Raw genomic sequence first — 13,076 nt, forward strand, 5'->3', positions numbered from 1 at the left:
TCTCTCTCTCTCTCTCTCTCTCTGTCTCTCTCTCTCTCTCTCTCTGTCTCTCTCTCTCTCTCTCTCTCTCTCTCTCTCTCCCTTCTAAGCCAGATAAACCTGTCATAAATCAAGCCTGACTCAACTTCTGTGCCCTGAGTTCTGGGTGTTACACTCCACCACATGGTGGATACATTTGGATTCTCTCTGCAGCCGCCTGGAATCCAGGCTTTTCGGCCAACTTTTTTTGTCTTCCTTTGCCCGTGTCGTGGCTGTATATATTATTGTGGTCAAATTCTGACACAGTTTCTCATAGCTTGACCCTAATAAGAGAGCAGGCTTTCTGTTAGTTTGGATTGGGGAGACACAAATAGATCAGCATATGCAGGACTTGTGCACAACTGTGTGTGTGTGTGTGTGTGTGTGTGTGTGTGTGAGTGTGAGTGAAACCATAATTGTTACAAACCCCCTACATAGGCTGTCACACTGTCTATAGGCTTATATATTTAAGAAATAGATGCCTCATTGGCCACTGCAGTTCGTTGGAGCGATGTGTGTTGAAGGAGGGACGGAATAATTTACACTGGGAGAGGAAGTACGCCGGAAGTGTGGAAGGCACGTTACGCCACGCTGCCACTCAAGTGATTACTGGCCAATCACAGCGCATTTTCTCCGGGACTTCTCAGACCCGAACATGCACTCTGTGACGCTCTGTCATGCTTCCGCGGGGCTTCGCAAGGAATCTCGGGAAAGTTTTGCCCTCCCTTTGAGCACATAAAGCTCCAGAGCCGGAAAGGGCGTCTACGTTTATATGTCTATGGGCTTAATGCAGTACATGTGCAGACAAATGCACACCAACTGTGCACGCTTAGGTACATAAAATTACCTCCGCGTTTAGGTTGGCATTATAGCATATTATTATTTTGTGGTGGGGGACGTTTGGGAACCCATTCGCTATTCCCCATTGCTGTACCTCGTCAGCCACAGAGCGCTAGGTGCCACACTTCAGTACCTCGTCAGCCACAGAGCGCTAGGTGCCACACTTCAGTACCTCGTCAGCCACAGAGCGCTAGGTGCCACACTTCAGTACCTCGTCAGCCACAGAGCGCTATAGGTGCCACACTTCAGTACCTCGTCAGCCACAGAGCGCTAGGTGCCACACTTCAGTACCTCGTCATCCACAGAGCGCTAGGTGCCACACTTCAGTACCTCGTCAGCCACAGAGCGCTAGGTGCCACACTTCAGTACCTCGCCAGCCACAGAGCGCAAGGTGCCACACTTCAGTACCTCGTCAGCCACAGAGCGCTAGGTGCCACACTTCAGTACCTCGTCAGCCACAGAGCGCTAGGTGCCACACTTCAGTACCTCGTCAGCCACAGAGCGCTAGGTGCCACACTTCAGTACCTCATCAGCCACAGAGCGCTAGGTGCCACACTTCAGTACCTCGTCAGCCACAGAGCGCTAGGTGCCACACTTCAGTACCTCGTCAGCCACAGAGCGCTAGGTGCCACACTTCAGTACCTCGCCAGCCACAGAGCGCTAGGTGCCACACTTCAGTACCTCGTCAGCCACAGAGTGCTAGGTGCCACACTTCAGTACCTCGTCAGCCACAGAGCGCTAGGTGCCACACTTCAGTACCTCGTCAGCCACAGAGCGCTAGGTTGATACTAGTGTGGCACCTAGCACACACTGGGCTGTATTTTGCGTGTCTTAAGTACCAGGTCTTATTACTTAACTTAAGACCTGGAGGCGTGATCAATGCCATTTGCCTATTCTGAGTGGCCAAAGAGCATTGACCACGCCTCTAGGTCTTAAGTTAAGTAATAAGACCTGGTACTTAAGACACGCAAAATACAGCCCAGTGTGTGCTAGGTGCCTCACTTCCACAGAGAGCACTGTTTGCTTAGCAACCAGAGTGGTAATAATAGACATGGATCTCATTCCGCAGGAGGATGGTGGTGTGAGACACAGTGGTGTGCTCTGCTCTCGTGTGTGTGCGTGCGTGCGTGCGTGCGTGCGTGCGTGCGTGCGTGCGTGCGTGCGTGCGTGCGTGCGTGCGTGCGTGCATGGCGTGGCGTGGCGTGCGTGCGTGCGTGCGTGCGTGCGTGCGTGCGTGCGTGCGTGCGTGCGTGTGTCACAACCAATGTTCTTTAGATCAAGAACTGGTAACTGGTAGCAATCATTCTCATTACGAACAAGGACCTCGCCTGTCGGTCGAAATGCAGACACAGATTAGAGATTCCGTGTGTGTGTGTGTGTGCGTGCGTGCGTGCGCCAATCAGTGGTCTGTTGCAGTGAAGTGAATTCTGTTCAACTACTTATTATAATTGTTGCTGTCGAGCAGAAACCCTGTATCTCCGTTTTTCTCCGTTTCTTTTCTAAAATAAACCAGGAGTGTTGCTTGTAGATCAGACAGTGGTTAAGTCTGTCTGGGTTTTTCCTTTTCTTTTCTTTTTCCCAGCTCCAACATGTGGTGTAGTAACGCATGGGGTCTTGTGGATACTGTAATATGTGGTGTAGTAACGCATGGGGTCTTGTGGATACTGTAATATGTGGTGTAGTAACGTATGGGGTCTTGTGGATACTGTAATATGTGGTGTAGTAACGCATGGGGTCTTGTGGATACTGTAATATGTGGTGTAGTAACGTATGGGGTCTTGTGGATACTGTAATATGTGGTGTAGTAACGTATGGGGTCTTGTGGATACTGTAATATGTGGTGTAGTAACGCATGGGGTCTTGTGGATACTGTAATATGTGGTGTAGTAACGTATGGGGTCTTGTGGATACTGTAATATGTGGTGTAGTAACGTATGGGGTCTTGTGGATACTGTAATATGTGGTGTAGTAACGTATGGGGTCTTGTGGATACTGTAATATGTGGTGTAGTAACGTATGGGGTCTTGTGGATACTGTAATATGTGGTGTAGTAACGTATGGGGTCTTGTGGATACTGTAATATGTGGTGTAGTAACGCATGGGGTCTTGTGGATACTGTAATATGTGGTGTAGTAACGTATGGGGTCTTGTGGATACTGTAATATGTGGTGTAGTAACGTATGGGGTCTTGTGGATACTGTAATATGTGGTGTAGTAACGCATGGGGTCTTGTGGATGCTGTAATATGTGGTGTAGTAACGTATGGGGTCTTGTGGATACTGTAATATGTGGTGTAGTAACGTATGGGGTCTTGTGGATACTGTAATATGTGGTGTAGTAACGTATGGGGTCTTGTGGATACTGTAATATGTGGTGTAGTAACGCATGGGGTCTTGTGGATACTGTAATATGTGGTGTAGTAACGTATGGGGTCTTGTGGATACTGTAACATGTGGTGTAGTAACGTATGGGGTCTTGTGGATACTGTAATATGTGGTGTAGTAACGCATGGGGTCTTGTGGATACTGTAATATGTGGTGTAGTAACGCATGGGGTCTTGTGGATACTGTAATATGTGGTGTAGTAACGTATAGGGTCTTGTGGATACTGTAATATGTGGTGTAGTAACGCATGGGGTCTTGTGGATACTGTAATATGTGGTGTAGTAACGCATGGGGTCTTGTGGATACTGTAATATGTGGTGTAGTAACGCATGGGGTCTTGTGGATACTGTAATATGTGGTGTAGTAACGTATGGGGTCTTGTGGATACTGTAATATGTGGTGTAGTAACGCATGGGGTCTTGTGGATACTGTAATATGTGGTGTAGTAACGTATGGGGTCTGTTGATACTGTAATATGTGGTGTAGTAACGTATGGGGTCTGTTGATACTGTAATATGTGGTGTAGTAACGTATGGGGTCTGTTGATACTGTAATATGTGGTGTAGTAACGTATGGGGTCTATGTGGATACTGTAATATGTGGTGTAGTAACGCATGGGGTCTTGTGGATACTGTAATATGTGGTGTAGTAACGCATGGGGTCTTGTGGATACTGTAATATGTGGTGTAGTAACGTATGGGGTCTTGTGGATACTAATATGTGGTGTAGTAACGCATGGGGTCTTGTGGATACTGTAATATGTGGTGTAGTAACGTATGGGGTCTTGTGGATACTGTAATATGTGGTGTAGTAACGCATGGGGTCTTGTGGATACTGTAATATGTGGTGTAGTAACGTATGGGGTCTTGTGGATACTGTAATATGTGGTGTAGTAACGTATGGGGTCTTGTGGATACTGTAATATGTGGTGTAGTAACGTATGGGGTCTTGTGGATACTGTAATATGTGGTGTAGTAACGCATGGGGTCTTGTGGATGCTGTAATATGTGGTGTAGTAACGTATGGGGTCTTGTGGATACTGTAATACGTGGTGTAGTAACGTATGGGGTCTTGTGGATACTGTAATATGTGGTGTAGTAACGCATGGGGTCTTGTGGATACTGTAATATGTGGTTTAACGTATGGGGTCTTGTGGATACTGTAATATGTGGTGTAGTAACGTATGGGGTCTTGTGGATGCTGTAATATGTGGTGTAGTAACGTATGGGGTCTTGTGGATGCTGTAATATGTGGTGTAGTAACGCATGGGGTCTTGTGGATGCTGTAATATGTGGTGTAGTAACGTATGGGGTCTTGTGGATACTGTAATACGTGGTGTAGTAACGTATGGGGTCTTGTGGATACTGTAATATGTGGTGTAGTAACGCATGGGGTCTTGTGGATACTGTAATATGTGGTTTAACGTATGGGGTCTTGTGGATACTGTAATATGTGGTGTAGTAACGTATGGGGTCTTGTGGATACTGTAATACGTGGTGTAGTAACGTATGGGGTCTTGTGGATACTGTAATATGTGGTGTAGTAACGCATGGGGTCTTGTGGATACTGTAATATGTGTTGTAGTAACGTATGGGGTCTTGTGGATACTGTAATATGTGGTTTAACGTATGGGGTCTTGTGGATACTGTAATATGTGGTGTAGTAACGCATGGGGTCTTGTGGATGCTGTAATATGTGGTGTAGTAACGTATGGGGTCTTGTGGATACTGTAATATGTGGTGTAGTAACGTATGGGGTCTTGTGGATGCTGTAATATGTGGTGTAGTAACGTATGGGGTCTTGTGGATACTGTAATACGTGGTGTAGTAACGTATGGGGTCTTGTGGATACTGTAATATGTGGTGTAGTAACGCATGGGGTCTTGTGGATACTGTAATATGTGGTTTAACGTATGGGGTCTTGTGGATACTGTAATATGTGGTGTAGTAACGCATGGGGTCTTGTGGATACTGTAATATGTGGTGTAGTAACGTATGGGGTCTTGTGGATACTGTAATATGTGGTGTAGTAACGCATGGGGTCTTGTGGATACTGTAATATGTGGTGTAGTAACGTATGGGGTCTTGTGGATACTGTAATATGTGGTGTAGTAACGCATGGGGTCTTGTGGATACTGTAATATGTGGTGTAGTAACGCATGGGGTCTTGTGGATACTGTAATATGTGGTGTAGTAACGTATGGGGTCTTGTGGATACTGTAATATGTGGTGTAGTAACGTATGGGGTCTTGTGGATACTGTAATATGTGGTGTAGTAACGTATGTGGTGTAGTAACGTATGGGGTCTTGTGGATACTGTAATATGTGGTGTAGTAACGTATGGGGTCTTGTGGATACTGTAATATGTGGTGTAGTAACGCATGGGGTCTTGTGGATACTGTAATATGTGGTGTAGTAACGCATGGGGTCTTGTGGATACTGTAATATGTGGTGTAGTAACGTATGGGGTCTTGTGGATACTGTAATATGTGGTGTAGTAACGTATGGGGTCTTGTGGATACTGTAATATGTGGTGTAGTAACGCATGGGGTCTTGTGGATACTGTAATATGTGGTGTAGTAACGTATGGGGTCTTGTGGATACTGTAATATGTGGTGTAGTAACGTATGGGGTCTTGTGGATACTGTAATATGTGGTGTAGTAACGCATGGGGTCTTGTGGATACTGTAATATGTGGTGTAGTAACGTATGGGGTCTTGTGGATACTGTAATATGTGGTGTAGTAACGCATGGGGTCTTGTGGATACTGTAATATGTGGTGTAGTAACGTATGGGGTCTTGTGGATACTGTAATATGTGGTGTAGTAACGCATGGGGTCTTGTGGATACTGTAATATGTGGTGTAGTAACGCATGGGGTCTTGTGGATGCTGTAATATGTGGTGTAGTAACGTATGGGGTCTTGTGGATACTGTAATATGTGGTGTAGTAACGCATGGGGTCTTGTGGATACTGTAATATGTGGTGTAGTAACGCATGGGGTCTTGTGGATGCTGTAATATGTGGTGTAGTAACGTATGGGGTCTTGTGGATACTGTAATATGTGGTCTAGTAACGTATGGGGTCTTGTGGATACTGTAATATGTGGTGTAGTAACGCATGGGGTCTTGTGGATACTGTAATATGTGGTTTAACGTATGGGGTCTTGTGGATACTGTAATATGTGGTGTAGTAACGTATGGGGTCTTGTGGATACTGTAATACGTGGTGTAGTAACGTATGGGGTCTTGTGGATACTGTAATATGTGGTGTAGTAACGCATGGGGTCTTGTGGATACTGTAATATGTGTTGTAGTAACGTATGGGGTCTTGTGGATACTGTAATATGTGGTTTAACGTATGGGGTCTTGTGGATACTGTAATATGTGGTCTAGTAACGTATGGGGTCTTGTGGATACTGTAATATGTGGTGTAGTAACGCATGGGGTCTTGTGGATACTGTAATATGTGGTTTAACGTATGGGGTCTTGTGGATACTGTAATATGTGGTGTAGTAACGTATGGGGTCTTGTGGATACTGTAATATGTGGTCTAGTAACGTATGGGGTCTTGTGGATACTGTAATATGTGGTCTAGTAACGTATGGGGTCTTGTGGATACTGTAATATGTGGTCTAGTAACGTATGGGGTCTTGTGGATACTGTAATATGTGGTCTAGTAACGTATGGGGTCTTGTGGATACTGTAATATGTGGTGTAGTAACGCATGGGGTCTTGTGGATACTGTAATATGTGGTTTAACGTATGGGGTCTTGTGGATACTGTAATATGTGGTGTAGTAACGTATGGGGTCTTGTGGATACTGTAATACGTGGTGTAGTAACGTATGGGGTCTTGTGGATACTGTAATATGTGGTGTAGTAACGCATGGGGTCTTGTGGATACTGTAATATGTGTTGTAGTAACGTATGGGGTCTTGTGGATACTGTAATATGTGGTTTAACGTATGGGGTCTTGTGGATACTGTAATATGTGGTGTAGTAACGCATGGGGTCTTGTGGATGCTGTAATATGTGGTGTAGTAACGTATGGGGTCTTGTGGATACTGTAATATGTGGTGTAGTAACGTATGGGGTCTTGTGGATGCTGTAATATGTGGTGTAGTAACGTATGGGGTCTTGTGGATACTGTAATACGTGGTGTAGTAACGTATGGGGTCTTGTGGATACTGTAATATGTGGTGTAGTAACGCATGGGGTCTTGTGGATACTGTAATATGTGGTTTAACGTATGGGGTCTTGTGGATACTGTAATATGTGGTGTAGTAACGCATGGGGTCTTGTGGATACTGTAATATGTGGTGTAGTAACGTATGGGGTCTTGTGGATACTGTAATATGTGGTGTAGTAACGCATGGGGTCTTGTGGATACTGTAATATGTGGTGTAGTAACGTATGGGGTCTTGTGGATACTGTAATATGTGGTGTAGTAACGCATGGGGTCTTGTGGATACTGTAATATGTGGTGTAGTAACGCATGGGGTCTTGTGGATACTGTAATATGTGGTGTAGTAACGTATGGGGTCTTGTGGATACTGTAATATGTGGTGTAGTAACGTATGGGGTCTTGTGGATACTGTAATATGTGGTGTAGTAACGTATGTGGTGTAGTAACGTATGGGGTCTTGTGGATACTGTAATATGTGGTGTAGTAACGTATGGGGTCTTGTGGATACTGTAATATGTGGTGTAGTAACGCATGGGGTCTTGTGGATACTGTAATATGTGGTGTAGTAACGCATGGGGTCTTGTGGATACTGTAATATGTGGTGTAGTAACGTATGGGGTCTTGTGGATACTGTAATATGTGGTGTAGTAACGTATGGGGTCTTGTGGATACTGTAATATGTGGTGTAGTAACGCATGGGGTCTTGTGGATACTGTAATATGTGGTGTAGTAACGTATGGGGTCTTGTGGATACTGTAATATGTGGTGTAGTAACGTATGGGGTCTTGTGGATACTGTAATATGTGGTGTAGTAACGCATGGGGTCTTGTGGATACTGTAATATGTGGTGTAGTAACGTATGGGGTCTTGTGGATACTGTAATATGTGGTGTAGTAACGCATGGGGTCTTGTGGATACTGTAATATGTGGTGTAGTAACGTATGGGGTCTTGTGGATACTGTAATATGTGGTGTAGTAACGCATGGGGTCTTGTGGATACTGTAATATGTGGTGTAGTAACGCATGGGGTCTTGTGGATGCTGTAATATGTGGTGTAGTAACGTATGGGGTCTTGTGGATACTGTAATATGTGGTGTAGTAACGCATGGGGTCTTGTGGATACTGTAATATGTGGTGTAGTAACGCATGGGGTCTTGTGGATGCTGTAATATGTGGTGTAGTAACGTATGGGGTCTTGTGGATACTGTAATATGTGGTCTAGTAACGTATGGGGTCTTGTGGATACTGTAATATGTGGTGTAGTAACGTATGGGGTCTTGTGGATGCTGTAATATGTGGTGTAGTAACGTATGGGGTCTTGTGGATACTGTAATATGTGGTGTAGTAACGTATGGGGTATGATACATACGATTATATACCACAATTACAAACCAGACCCGGAGTAGAACCGCTGCTCCTTCGCCTGGAAAGGAGCCAGCTGAGGTGGTTCGGGCATCTGGTTAGGATGCCTCTCGGGCGCCTCCCTAGGGAGGTCCTCGACGCACGTCCCACTGGGAGGAGACCCCGGGGCAGACCGAGGCGCTGTTGGAGGAAACACATCGACTCACTGGCCTTGGAATGTCTCGGAATCCCCCCAGGAGGAAGTCACTAATGTTGTTCTGGAGAGGGAAGTCTCCTCACAACGACCTTCTTCTTTAACCTTATTTATTCCGGGAAAAGGTCATTTGAGAGCCAGCTCTCTTCTCCAATAGCCTCTGGGGTCCACCTCTGCTTTCTATGGCATAGGGTGCGTTCGGAAATGCGCCCTGAACGCACTGGTGTGCTCTCTTGTCGTTCGTTTATTCAGTGCACTCGGTGCGTTGTCGTTCGAAAATCCAGTGCGCTGCGCGCCGGGTGTGCCGAGTGCCCGCACTGAGCGACCCTACCCTGAAGCTGGCGTTGTCCGGTGTGAATGCGTCACAGCTGTGTGGTCGTTCGTAAATAAGGCACACTGAACGCACTCTGTGACGTCACCGCCCACCACACTCACACACCACATTCCCAGTGCGCATTTCCGAACGCATCCTTAGTCAGCTCCCGGCAGGATCCGCCGGGAGAATCTAGACGCAGCTGCGCGACATGAGACTAATTAATTAGAGCGACAGAGAGAGAGGTGTGTGTGTGTGTGTGTGTGTGTGTGTGTGTGTGTGTGTGTGTGTGTGTGTGTGTGTGTGTGTGTGTGTGTGTGTGTGTGTGTGTGTGTGTGTGTGTGTGTGTGTGTGTGTGTGTGTGTGTGTGTGTGTGTGTGTGTGTGCGTCAATTTAACAAAGGTGCAGATGATCAGAAATCAGCAGAGAGTGATCGACGTTTGCGCTACTCTATGCCGAATTGAAGTGGACTCGGCCACTTAATTTCCGAGGCTACTTTTCCCAATGACTGCCCTGATTACAGTAAACATAGCGTACAATTAAAAAAAAAAAAAACACAAAATAAATTACAAGATAATAGACATTTCAGAATGTATTTTGAAACCGGTCTTAAAAAAATCCCTAAATCCGCCCGTGTGTGTGCGACGTGTCACGCTGAACAGGATTATAGCGTGTTCCCTGAATGAAAGGCAGATAAAACGGTGTGGGTGGTGTGGTTGCTCTGCTCCTTTAGTGCTCGGCAGCACTATAGGTTTTGCAAACACCTCCAGTGATGAATGGGGGAGAGTGGTGGTGGGGGGGGGGGGGGGGGGGGGGGCACAGAGCACACGTTGAATTCTGGAACAAAACATTTTGTGGTTATACAACATCTGAAAAAAAAAATACAAAATGATACCATTACACAACCTCTGATATATAGAGATTGGTTGCGCTCAGAACTATACAGATTTTTCTTTTCCTTAGTGACCCCACTCTGGGTCACTGGCTCATGTTTGACCCCACATCTAGCTGTTTGGAAGTTCATGGAGTAAAGTCAGAATAGCAAGGCGCTCGGGTGGTTGCAGTGGTAAATTGCCCCCCGGACAGAGTCTGGGGGGGGGGGGGGGGTCAAATCCATCGCGGTACATTCGGCTTTGTGGAGCGCCGCCGTCTACACAAACACAATTAGCCCGTGTTCGGGGGAGGGAAGCCGGGCGGGGAGGAGGAGGAGGAGGGTGATATTTGTCAGCGGGGAGTGTTGGGCGGGAGGAGTATAGGATGAAGATTCTGCGTCCTCCCGGTGGGAGCTCCTCACTGACAGGTGGGTTAGTAGGATACAACATAGGTGACGAGACAGAAGTGTGTGTGTAGATCGGCTATTTTCAGCAAGTGAAAAAACGTCATTACAACGGCATCAAGCCCCGCCAAAATACATTTTAGTCAACTGTAGATTTAGTCGACTAAAATCTTATATTTAGTTGACTAAAACTATAGACTAACACTAACACATTCCAGGTGACTAAAACTAAATGAAAACTATTCAAGAGACTACGACTAAAACTAAAAATTGCTGCCATAAACAACACCGGATGCCACTGTTAGCCGCGGCGCCAGAAGCGAAGTGTGGGGGCAAAACAAAAATCTGCCCAAACGGGCAGAGAATCTGAATTTGGATCCCAGGCAGGCTATAGCTGTTATTACCTGTCTGTCTGTCCAGCAGCCATGCAGGCCTTCTGGAGCAGATGCTGCTCGACTTACTCATTTCTATACTTGCCAGAAAATAAAACTGTGTCGTCTGCCTTTGTTGTTCTCGCAACTTTTCTGTCCTCAAATGCCTTCGCCTTCCCTTCAGTCTTCAAGCGTTTTTCCAGTGCATCATTTCTGCTTCTTTCTGTCTGTGTGTTTTTGCTTCTCCATTCTGCAAGAGACAATAACCCATTTTGAATTTTAAAAATGTCTTCTAAATCATGACAGTTTTCTGAAATACATGTTTCTACATCAGTGGTGCTCAATATTTCATGTCAAGGACCCCAAAAATGATATGTAATTGGCTTCTGACCCCCATCTGAAAATATGTTGTTCCAGGGACCCCCCCAGTAGCAAAGATTTGAGTTAAAAACGTTCACTGTGAAAGAATATATATTCAAAGATTTTGTGCCGCATTTTCACGATTTTTCAAAAATAGCAGACCTACAAGCTCGTAGCGCGCCACTCGGTGGCGCGCTATGAGCTTGTAGATCTGCTATTTTTCAATAGCTAAAGTATAACGTAATGCTTAAAACACCAAAAGGGCTTCCCGCCCAAAATGGGTTAAACGTCCTAAAGATAATATACGGTATAGGTGGAAATCTCATGATGTCCAAATCAGATCTGCTATAACTTTTGGGTGCCGTGAGATTTTGTCCCGACTGCTCATTATTCCGAAGGTGCGTTATTGGTCCGACTCGCGCATTACTATGCCATATCCGTAACCGCACGCAAAGCCACGTTTAGTCGGACTAATATGATGTCGGGATTCATGGGCAGTCCCCTATACTTTTGTGTGATGCTGTAGTATGATCAAATATAGGCCGTTAATTTACAACAACAAAAAAACCCCACAAAGTATACGGAGGTTTCCGTCCTGTTTTGCGTCCGCTGCGCCCTGCAGTGTGTGATCTGTACCAATCGTAACATGCATGAAGGATGCACTTCATCCAGTGCTTTCCGTCTGACCACACTGTTCAGTGTTGTTTTTGGCAGCAAATTTTGATTTTAGTTTTAGTCGTAGTCTCTTGAATAGTTTTCATTTCGTTTCAGTCACATTTTGGTCACCTGGAATGTTTTAGTGTGTCTAGTTTTAGTCGACTAAATATCATACGATTTTAGTCGTCTAAATCTACAGTTGATTTAGTCGAACAAAATGTATTTTGGTGGGCCTTGATGCCGTCGTAATGACTCTACAAGCTTGTGAGCTTGTATATCTGCTATTTTCAGCATGCAACCAAGTATAAAATGACTTATACTGGATCTCTTGTCCACTAGTCCCCTCCTAACATTTTAGTCTAGTTTTTATTTGTTGACGAAATCGTCGGTATATATTTAGTCTTAGTTTTAGTCGTCATAGCTTAGTTTTCATGTAGTTTCCATTTAGTCTTCGTCAGTGAAAAAAGGTTGTCGACGAAAAATTTTAGTCTTAGTTTTAGTCGACGAAAACAACACTGGTGTTGTTGCATCTCTGGGGCATCACCGGGCAGCCAGAAATGAACCTATTGAGGAATGAGGAAATAACTAGGAACTATGGGGAGGTGTGGGGGAATTCAACGTGGCACGCAAGGCTAAATGTTGATCTTTTCAAATTGTAGGCCTCTTTATACACAGAGGAGGGTGCTCTGGGGAGGAGTCTGGTGCTCTGGGGAGGAGTCTGGTGCTCTGGGGAGGAGTCTGGTGCTCTGGGGAGGAGTCTGGTGCTCTGGGGAGGAGTCTGGTGCTCTGGGGAGGAGTCTGGTGCTCTGGGGAGGAGTCTGGTCCACACAAATCAATGGCTGATTTCAGCGTGTAATAATGGTCGCTCTGGGCTAGCTGAAAATGACTAAGGCAGTGGTTCTCAAAGTGGGGTCCGGGGACCCCCTGGGGTCCTTGAGAGAGTTCAGTACTTGAGTGCATTCTGTAAGTGTACTCAAGTGTACGCAGCTAAATGATAGTTTGGAACCAATTGGACCCTTATGGGGTCTGTAACTCTGAGAGTGTACAAATGGGTCTGTAACTCTGAGAGTGTCCCCAGCTAAATGATAGTTTGGAACCAAATGGACCCTTATGGGGT

The sequence above is a fragment of the Electrona antarctica genome (assembly GCF_951216825.1).
Source record: "Electrona antarctica genome assembly, chromosome: 13".
In the NCBI taxonomy this organism is placed as follows: Eukaryota; Metazoa; Chordata; class Actinopteri; order Myctophiformes; family Myctophidae; genus Electrona; species Electrona antarctica.